Source organism: Nannospalax galili, unplaced genomic scaffold (assembly GCF_000622305.1).
Source record: "Nannospalax galili isolate Female #2095 unplaced genomic scaffold, S.galili_v1.0 scaffold1581, whole genome shotgun sequence".
Classification (NCBI taxonomy): Eukaryota; Metazoa; Chordata; class Mammalia; order Rodentia; family Spalacidae; genus Nannospalax; species Nannospalax galili.
This window is the reverse complement of record NW_008344294.1, coordinates 83,674-93,675: the sequence shown is the minus strand read 5'-3', so window position 1 is coordinate 93,675 and position 10,002 is coordinate 83,674.

The following is a 10,002-nucleotide window of genomic DNA, read 5'->3' as shown; positions in this document are numbered from 1 at the left end:
CTCAAATAACCAATTTATCACTCCTGTATCTAACTTCTACTTTGATTCCAGACCCTGCCTCTGATTCCCCTGCCCCTGCATCCTCTCATGGACAGGACAACCCTCCCATCTCTCCCACTCCAACAGTTATAAAGTCTAAACAGGTTTATAGCACAGTTTTCGTTAATTGATTATGCTAGCAGTTGTAAACATCAATTTGATAATGTTTAACTATGTATCAATTGCTTTTTTTCACCTAAAGCAAGGTTTTGGTAGACCACTCTCCAAACTACATAAGTAAAAGATTTACCTAGAAAGTTATAAAACACAATATGTACACAGTTAATATTAACTTGTTACATTGTCTTATGTATATAATTTAGATTCTATGTTCTTTTAATAACATGATACTACACACTGCTTTCTTCTGAGTCAAACAACTACCATCTTCATGACTTCAGCTGTGTCCACTAACAAAACATCATCACATTTGGACTTGTTGACTTAAGTATCTAATTAAAACAGGAGGGGTAAAAAGGGTCATTGGACCCTCACCTGAGTATCCAGCTGCACTTCCCAGCCAACTGTATGTAATTTGGTCCTAATCACATGGTCTCCTGGGTTTGGGGAGGACTAAAGTATATTATCTGGAAAAGGCTAGGAAAAGAAGGCTTGATCCATGCTGGGTTATATCTTTCCAATGTAAATACACTCAGGTCACTCATATACCTCAGCAGCCCCTCAGTCATCTCTGTAAGTAAGCTCAGTAAATTCATTGGTTCCCTCCGAAAAACCTTTGATGTAGTCAATGATTTGTTTCCCCTTGAAAAGGGGAAAAACACTGCTTAATATCCTCAGGAAAAGAATTTTGACAACAGATAAAAAAAATTTGTCTGTTAATGTTATTGTGTCTCATAGTTATTAAAAAAGGAAATGGAAAATTGAATGATGTTGGAAGGATATGAGAATGGAAACATTTTTAAAGAAGGATTTATGTATGAAAATTATGATGGTTGGATATTTCCAGAATTCACAGAGAAATGAGTGAGCTGGGCATGTGATGAAGGTCTTTTACACTATAACAAGGTTGAGACAAGGATAATGTGTAGATAATGTTGAAATTTCAAGGGTTGTAACTTAGCCTAAGGATGTCTAGTCAAGGTTTATTTAAGGATGTTGTCCAAGCTCTATCTACATAGCACATGGTAATTAAAAGTACCCGACTGCTGTAACTAACCTTGTTGGATGTTTAATAGCCACACTCTAAGGCCTATGGTAATCTGGTCAGAGGGACTTTAAGGGACATTTTTTTTTCCTTGCCCTCCAAGGTCAAACAAGTTCCAGGGGCTATGGAGAATCTTTTGAAATGTCCTGTAACTTTGGTGAGTCACATTACCACTTGTTCAGGGAGGCCATGGATACCCCAGAAGATGGACTTTAACCGGTGTCCAGTCTGCAAAGAGGAGGGTTAACACAGAAGAAATACTTCCTCTATGCTTCCAAATGAAGCCCTGGCCAAGCACGACTTCTTGACTTATCATCACATAGATGGAACTAGTGAAAGAAAAGCCAGAGGAGCCAGGGACTCCCCCAAGCCTATGTGACCCCTGATGACCAAATCCTTATACGACCTTAAGAGTAAAAGTAAAGTGGTTTACTTGGGCCAACAGTATTGTCTTAAACAACCAAAAGGAAAGTATAACCAAAATTAAAGTCATCAGTATATTTAAAGGGTTCAAAGGATTACACGGCCCATACATTAGACGTAAGTTTTTATGTTATTTAGACAATTATCTCTCATTGATGATTTTTTTCCTAATAAGACAATGCTAATCTGATATAAGACTTCAAATCTTGTTCCATAATACTGTAGTACCCACTTACAGCTAAGGGAGGTGGCCCACTATTGTTCTAGCCTAAAAAAATTTAAATGATAGATAAATTTGTTTTCTCTCTATCGAGAAGCCTTTGAGGAGTAACTGACACTGATTCTAGCTGCTCTAACATCTATCCAAATGCCTGAAAACAAATCCTGAGTTCAACACTCTCAAGTTCAGCCCTGGCAGAATAGAAAAAAATGAAGAATGAGCTATTACCTTTGTGTTAACCATTGCTCTTTGCCTCTTCAGATATTTTCAAGACCAAACACCAAAAACTAACTCTTACTCTCATACTAATTTTAATCAGTTGTTAGTTTCCTACACATACATGTATACAAGTGCCTGTCAACCATTGAGGACCCTGTTGAGATGCATGAAGAGGGAACCTTGCTGTTTGATCAACTCCTAATCTAGCTGCTCCCCATGTCGACCCCGTCCAGCACGAAGTAGCAAGAGGACAATGGTGCCCCCTATCCTATAACACAAAAGACTGGAATGTTAAGTTTCAGATACTCCTGCCCCCTCACCAACAGGGTCTCATGGAATTCTCAAGCTCCTGAGCCAAGGAACTGAGTTGATAAGCACCTTGGTCTTTGAAGTCAAGAGAAGCAGACTTTTCTCCACTGTTTGGCCAACACAGCAGCCTCCCACTTTCATCTCTAAAGAGAACAGGCTTTAACAACCCACTCTCCCACTCCCCCCCAACACCCAACTTTAAAAAACATACATCTTCCTGACCTCTGCAGGAATCAGATGCCTCCCCCTGTAAAAGACCCCAGCTCATGACCTGTGGAGAATATTTTCCCTGCCCAGGAGGAAATCTGTCCCATGTGTCCCTTTGCTAATAAACTCTATTCCGATAGAGTTTTATCTGTGTCCTGGTGCTTTCTCCTGATCACCTCTATTTGTCATATGGCTACTTTTTACCTATCAAAATGCATCATAGATAGAAAAGTAAGTTGGTATATATATGCATGTCTCATTAAATGACATGTATCAATATAGCAATTGTCCTGGAAGACAAATTAATGCAAATTAATGAACATTAATAATGGATTTCATTTTTAACTATTTTTCTAATGATGTATTACCTGATCACCTCTATTTGTCATATGGCTACTTTTTACCTATCAAAATGCATCATAGATAGAAAAGTAAGTTGGTATATATATGCATGTCTCATTAAATGACATGTATCAATATAGCAATTGTCCTGGAAGACAAATTAATGCAAATTAATGAACATTAATAATGGATTTCATTTTTAACTATTTTTCTAATGATGTATTAATATAAGATTATCAATTGTAAAAAACCAACAAAAACACGATAATCCTCTGGTGAAACACATTGACAGATTTGAGACTATTATATGCAGTGATGTATAGGAATGATATAGTAAATATCTGCATTTTTTTCTCCATTTTTCTGTTCACCTAAAATTGTTCTTATAAAAAAATTCTTAAATATAAATGTTCACACAAATGTTACAACTTAATATTTAAAACAGTATAATATCTACGTTGTAGAGTTTTTGCAAAGATCAATTAATAAAATTCTACATGGAAAACTTAGTACCCAGATTTCAAAAGATTAGATTAAAAACAGAGTGTCCTACCTACCAGTAAAATCTTTGAACCACAATAATGTGTATAACAAATTACCTCTATTAATGCAATAATGGCAGTTCTATTTTAGGGGTGAACAATAGGTATCTAATTGGACTAAAGGCCTACTCAGTAAGAGAACCCATGGGTGGTACTACAAACATGACCAAGTACACATAGTTGGCTAGATTATATCCCTAGAGAAGACCCTACTACTGTCACTTTCCTAAATGAAATTAATTTTGTTCTATACTCTTAAATACTTTTGTTTCTATTCAGGGCAAATGTAGCTTTCACCAGGCATCAAAAAAGCTTCTTTTTGAAATGATGGAGACTACTAAGATGTTTCACAACTGGTAAAATGTGGAACATAAATTACTCTAAGGAGTTCAACCTTAAGGGATGCATCTGCACTACAAACTCTACCCCTAAGACTTAGGGGAACATCTCAGAAGAGTATTTGAAAAGACTGTGGGCACCAACGTGGTAAGACACCTGCTGTTGTTTAGAGTGTTCTCCTCATTGTGGAATTAGAATATAAAAAAGAAAAGGAATATCTTAAGAAAACCACATTGAAATAAAACTTGAAATGAAAAATTTAGGAAGTCAAACTAAAACCTCAGAGAAAAACATCACTAATAGACTGGATAAAGTATAAAAGAGATAAAGCTATATACGACAAACCCAGATCCAACATCATTCTAAATGGAGAAAGCCTAGAACCATTCCCATTAAAATCAGGAATCAGACAAGGATGTCCACTATCTCCACTCCTTTTCAAGATAGTGCTTGAAACTCTTGATAGAGCATTAAGACACGATAAGGAATCTGGAGGAGTGCTAAATGGAAATTTTGCAGATGATATGATACTATACCTAAGAGATCCCAAAAGTCCACCAGAAAACTCCTAGAATTGATCAACACTTTCAGTATAGTGGCAGATTATAAAAACAACCTACAAAAATCAGGAATCTTTCTATATATGAATAACAAGCAATTGGAATAAGAGTACAGAGAAGTGTTCAAATTCACAACTGCTGCAAAAGAAAAAAATAAAGTATCTTAGAATAAATCTGACCAAAGGCACCAAAGATCTCTACAATGAAAAATTCAATCTTAAAGAAAGAGAATGAAGAAGACACAAGGAGATAGAAGGACATCCAATGCTCAAGAATTGGAAGAACTGAAATTGTGGAAATGACCATCTTACCTAGAGCAATATATAGATTCAATGTAATCCCAATCAAAATCCCCATAACACTTTACAGAATTTGAAAAAAAAAAACTTCTTAAATTCATATGAAAGCACAAAAGACCCCGGATAGCCAAAGCAACCCTGAGCACAAAGAGCAATACTAGGGGCATTACTATACCAGATTTCAAAATATACTAAAGAGCTATAGTCATAAAAACAGCATGGTATTGGCACATAAATAGACACATAGATCAAAGGAACATCATTGAAGTCACAAACTCGACTACACACAATTTCAGCTACCTAATATTTGACAAAGGTGACAAGAACACACAATGGAGGAAAGGCAGCATCTTCAACAAATGGTCCTGGCAAAACTGGATCTCCACCTATAGAAGAATGAAACTAGATCCTTATCTTTCACTTTGCACAAAAGTTAACTCCAAATGGATCAAAGACCTCAATGTGAAACTGGAAACCATGAAACTGTTAGAAGAAAATATTGACAGTAACTTACAATACGTAAGTGTAGGAAAAGAGTTTCTAAATCAGATAGTAGTTGCTCTGCAATTAAGCTCAGCAAACAACTGGGACCTCATTAAACTAAAAAGCTTCTGTATAGGAAAAGAAACAATCAAAAAATGAAGCTAAATCCCACAGCATGGGAAAAAAGATCTTCACTAGTGACACATACAACAGAGGTTTATCATCTAGAATATATAAAGAACTCAAAACAAAACAAAACAAAACAAAACAATAAAACCAAAAAAATACAAGCAAGAAACCAAATGACTCAATTAAAAGATGGGCTAAATATTTAAACAGAGACTTCCCAAAGGTGAATAAGTTATTCTGTAAGTCCCTGGATGGTAGTTTTGGCAGAAGCATTATATGCAGGAAAGGAAAATCACCAGATTTGAGAGTCTAGCCCTGTGAGGACAAAACTCTGTCCCCTCCAAGATGGAAGTGGTCCAATGTAGTCAACCTGCCACCAGGTTGCAGGCTAGTCACTACACTGTATAGTGTCATATTGGGGGCTCAGTGTTGGTCTCTGCTGTTGGCAGATCTGGCACTATGCAGCAGCTGTAGCCAGGTCAACTTTTCTGAGTGGAAGTCCATGCTGTTGAACCCATGCATAACCTCCATCTCTACCACAATGGCCACTTTGTTCATGGGCCCCTTGAGCAATGATGGGGATAGCTGAAGAAAGAGGCTGACAATTCACAGAGCTGGTCATCCAATCTACTTGATCATTGAACTCATCTTCTGCTGAAGACACCTTTTGATGAGCATTTACATTAGACACAAGTATGTTCACATCCTTTGCCCATTTGGAGAGATCTATCCACATACTTCATCCCCAAATGTCTTTCTCACCAGTTTTTCAATCATGTTCCTTCCAAGGCCCTGATCATCCAGCCAAACCATTGGCCCATGAATCAGTATATAATCATACTTCTGACAATTTCTCCTTCCAAGCAAAATTCATGACCATGTGCAGTGCCCAAAGTTCTGCCCACTGTGAAGACTTTCCTTCCCCAGTGTCCTTCAGGGTTGTTCCAGAAATTGGCTGTAATGCCACAGCTGTCCACTTCTGAGTGGTGCCTGCATAGCATGCAGAACCATCTGTAAACCAAGCCCTATTATTCTTTTCCTCTGTCAACTGACCATAAGGCACACCCCATGAAGCCATAGGTGCATGCTTGAGAATAAGAGGCATCATAATAGGAGGAGGAACCACAGGCATTTAGACAATTTCTTCATGTGACTTTCTTGTGCCCTCTGGGCCTGCTCGAGCCTGATCACATATATACCAGTTCCATTTGACAATGGATTGTTGCTGTGCATGTCCTACTTTATGGTATGGGTGGGGTCAGATAACCCCAAGCTCATAATGGGCAGCTCTGGTCACATGGTGACTTGGTGGTCCATTGTCAACTGTTCAGTTTCCACTATGGCCCAATAGCAGGCTAAGAGCTGTCATTCAAAGGAATATAGTTGTCTCTAGATGAAGGCAAAGCCTTACTCCAAAATCTCAATGGCATCTGCTGTAATTCCCCTATGGGGGCCTTCGATAGACTCCAAACAGCATCTTTATCTGCCATTGATACCTCAAGCACCATCGGTTCTGCAGGATCATATGGCCCAAAGGGCAGAGCAGTTTGTACAGCAGCCTGGACTTGTTGAAGGGCCCTTTCCTGTTCCAGACCCCACTCTTGGTATGAATTTCTGTCCTAGTTTTTTCTTCATTGCTGTGACAAAATACTCTGACCAATAACAACTTGGGGAGGAAAAGTTTTATTCAGCTTATATCTCCCAGGTCACAGTTCATCAGGGAGCCCAAGATAGGAACCCAGGGAAGGAACCTGGAAGCAGAAACTGGAGCACAGGCCATCGAAGAATGCTGCTTACTGGCTTGCTCTTCACACGAGGTGAGTTATAAGAATCAAATGCATATATCTCCATAATTATTTCAAATAGTCTACATCATGCATTTTCAGTGTTCTCCATGCTATCTGAAGATTCTGATTTGGAGAGCCTGCTCCAAATACCAACAAGCCCATTAAAGAAATTCATCCTTTCAGTTCTGTTTCTCTAGAACCACTCCTGATACCACAATCTGTATTAGTCAGGGTTCTCCAAAGAAACAGAACTGGTAGAATGAATATATATGTATAGAGTTTTATCAGCTTAGCTCAAAGAATAGAGTCTGAGTAGTTCAACATTGGCTGTATCACACTATGGGGCGTGCACGCTCTCTCTGGGCACACTCCCAGAATGGCATTCCCCTGCCACACCTGGCTAGTCACTGGAGGGTCTGGCCACAGGCGTCTCTGGCCGCGGCGGCGGGTGACCTGCAGGCTTTTCCCAGCGGCTCGGGTCCCATGTCTCTGGAGCTTCTCTGCTGCAGAAGCGTTGTCCTGCCGAATCCTGTCCCTAATCCACCCGTGTACTTTTCCTCAGGATGTGAGGTACACTGGCCACTGAGCCCCACGGGAGAAGTACGGAGACAGCGAAAGCTAGGATGTCCACAAGTCGGTAACGAGGGAGTGCTGCCCCCCAGAGAGATTGGGCTGCCGGTAGTGACACAAGACTCAAGACTTGGCTTAGTCTGTGTTACAGTTTTATTCTTTGAGACCCAGCTCTCTGAAGCCCAATTCTCTGTGTATTAAGAGAAAACTAGGATACTTATACCATGGGGGTAGTGGTAAAAGCTTTGGCTGTTAGATGCTTTGTGAGGCATTCTATTTACATATGGAAGTGGGTTTCTGCCAGGCTGCTGTCTGCTAGGAAAAATCACAGGAAGGCATGGTATCTTTCAGAGACAAAGGCCATGTTTATGTTATGGCATTTGTGGCCGACACTTCAAAAGGAGAGACAGGAAAGATGCCAGGAAGGGTTGCTAAGCCAATAGATTACAAAGTTTTTGAGAGTGTTAACATTGGTTTCAACAACATTTGATTCATTTACAGAGAAACAGCATCTTTCCCAATATCACATAGTCCCCATGTTCAACAGTTATCAAGTCCAATGTTCTTTTATTGTGAAGTATAGTCTTGGTGAGAAAGTTTATTTGTTGTTGGAGAAACTTCAGGCTGTCAGTCACTGATGTCACAGCTTGTCTCAGCTTAGAGCAGAATCAGATGCAGCTTGTTGTCATAGCAACATCTCCAGCATCCAGTGTAAGTTCGGTCTCTGCCAGCAGGGGTAGGAAGATCTCTCTGCTAGCAGCTGTATAGGAGAAAAAAGCTTCTCAAACCTGAAATGTAATAGTTAGCTAGATGTTTGAATCCACTTAGATGAGAGTCAGTGAAGTCTTTTTCTGCTCCTGGGTAGAGAAGGGTGGTAGCTGGTACTGTTGTCAGGAAAATCTATTACTGGATGCACAAATGAAACAGTTAGGCATTGAGGTAGGTGGGAAGAAAGTTAAACTTGTTTCAGGACATAGTATCTGGTCCTCTGTCTTTCCTGTGGAATAACATTGTAAATTAACACAGACTTGGCTGCAGCTGTGAGCTGTTGAGAGACATGAAATTTAGCTGTGGGGTACCTAGAGAATACATCTGAGAAGAATTTTGTTATTACTTCAACGATTGTCTCATGGATCTGATTTCTTCCGAGAAAAATAAAATCTCTAGAAAATGGTATTAGGGAGAGTGGGGGCTGTCTGGAGTGTTGGTGCTGAGCAGGGTAAAGACTGCCATGAGAATGACAGAGAAGGAGGCTCCAGGTGGACATCTGTGGCTTACAGCTTCCACTAGGTCATGGATTTCTTTCCACATGATCCTGTGTGGCTTTGGATGACGTCTCTGCCTCTTTCTTTTCTTTGTCTCTGTCAGGGTCATGCGAGCCATCTTCTTCGTGGGTTGGGAGATGTCTGACATTTCTAGCTGGAATCCAGATAGGCTTTGGTTGGTCTTGTGGGAAAACACAAGCAAATCCTCTCCCTGTTGAAAACAATAGATCTGGTCCTTTCCAGAGTCCATCAAAGGGGTCTTTCCATTTAACCATGATGGGTGATACTGGGTGTGTTTGAGCCCAGTGTCGGGTGATGGGCGAAGCATCTGTCCCTCTATATACATTAACTACATTAAGGGTAAACAAGGCTAATGTTAATTGAATATTTGGAGAATACGTTGTTTGAGCCTGTCTTTTTAATTGGTCCTTTAAGGTTTTGTGTGACCCTTCCACAGTGGCTTGTCCCTGTGGGTTGTAAGGGATGCCAGTGTGATGGGTGATTTTTCTCGCTTTACAGAAATTTTTAAATGATGAGCTGGTAAATGCTGGGCCATTGTCTGTCTTTAGTTGTGCAGGGAGGCCCATAATGGCAAAGGATGAAAGCATATGATTTACCAGCTTTTTAGAACTTTCACCAGTTTGGGTGGTGGCCCAGAGAAAGTGAGAGTAGGTGTCTATGGTTACAAATACATATTTCTGTCTGCCAAATTGAGGGACATGAGTTACATCAATTTGCCAAAGGGCATTAGATTTTAATCCTAGAGGGTTGACACCCATTTATTGTACAGCTGGAATTTCTGTTAATGATGCACAAGAAGAGCAGGTTCTAACAATATGCTTAAGCTGCTTGAGGGGAATGTGGGAAAACCTGAGATGGAGCCCTTGTAAATTAATATGAGTGGCATGATGGAGGTCTTGGGCATCTGTTATGCTGGCAGGGAAAGTTCCAGCAGTGGCTACTTTATCTGCTATGGCATTTCCTTCAGTAAGAGGTCCTGGGAGAAAGGAGTGGGACCTGATATGCTGGACAAATAATGGAGCCACTCTCTTTTGTAATATGTGGAAATTTTAATTAGCAGAGGTGAGATGGGATTGCCATCAA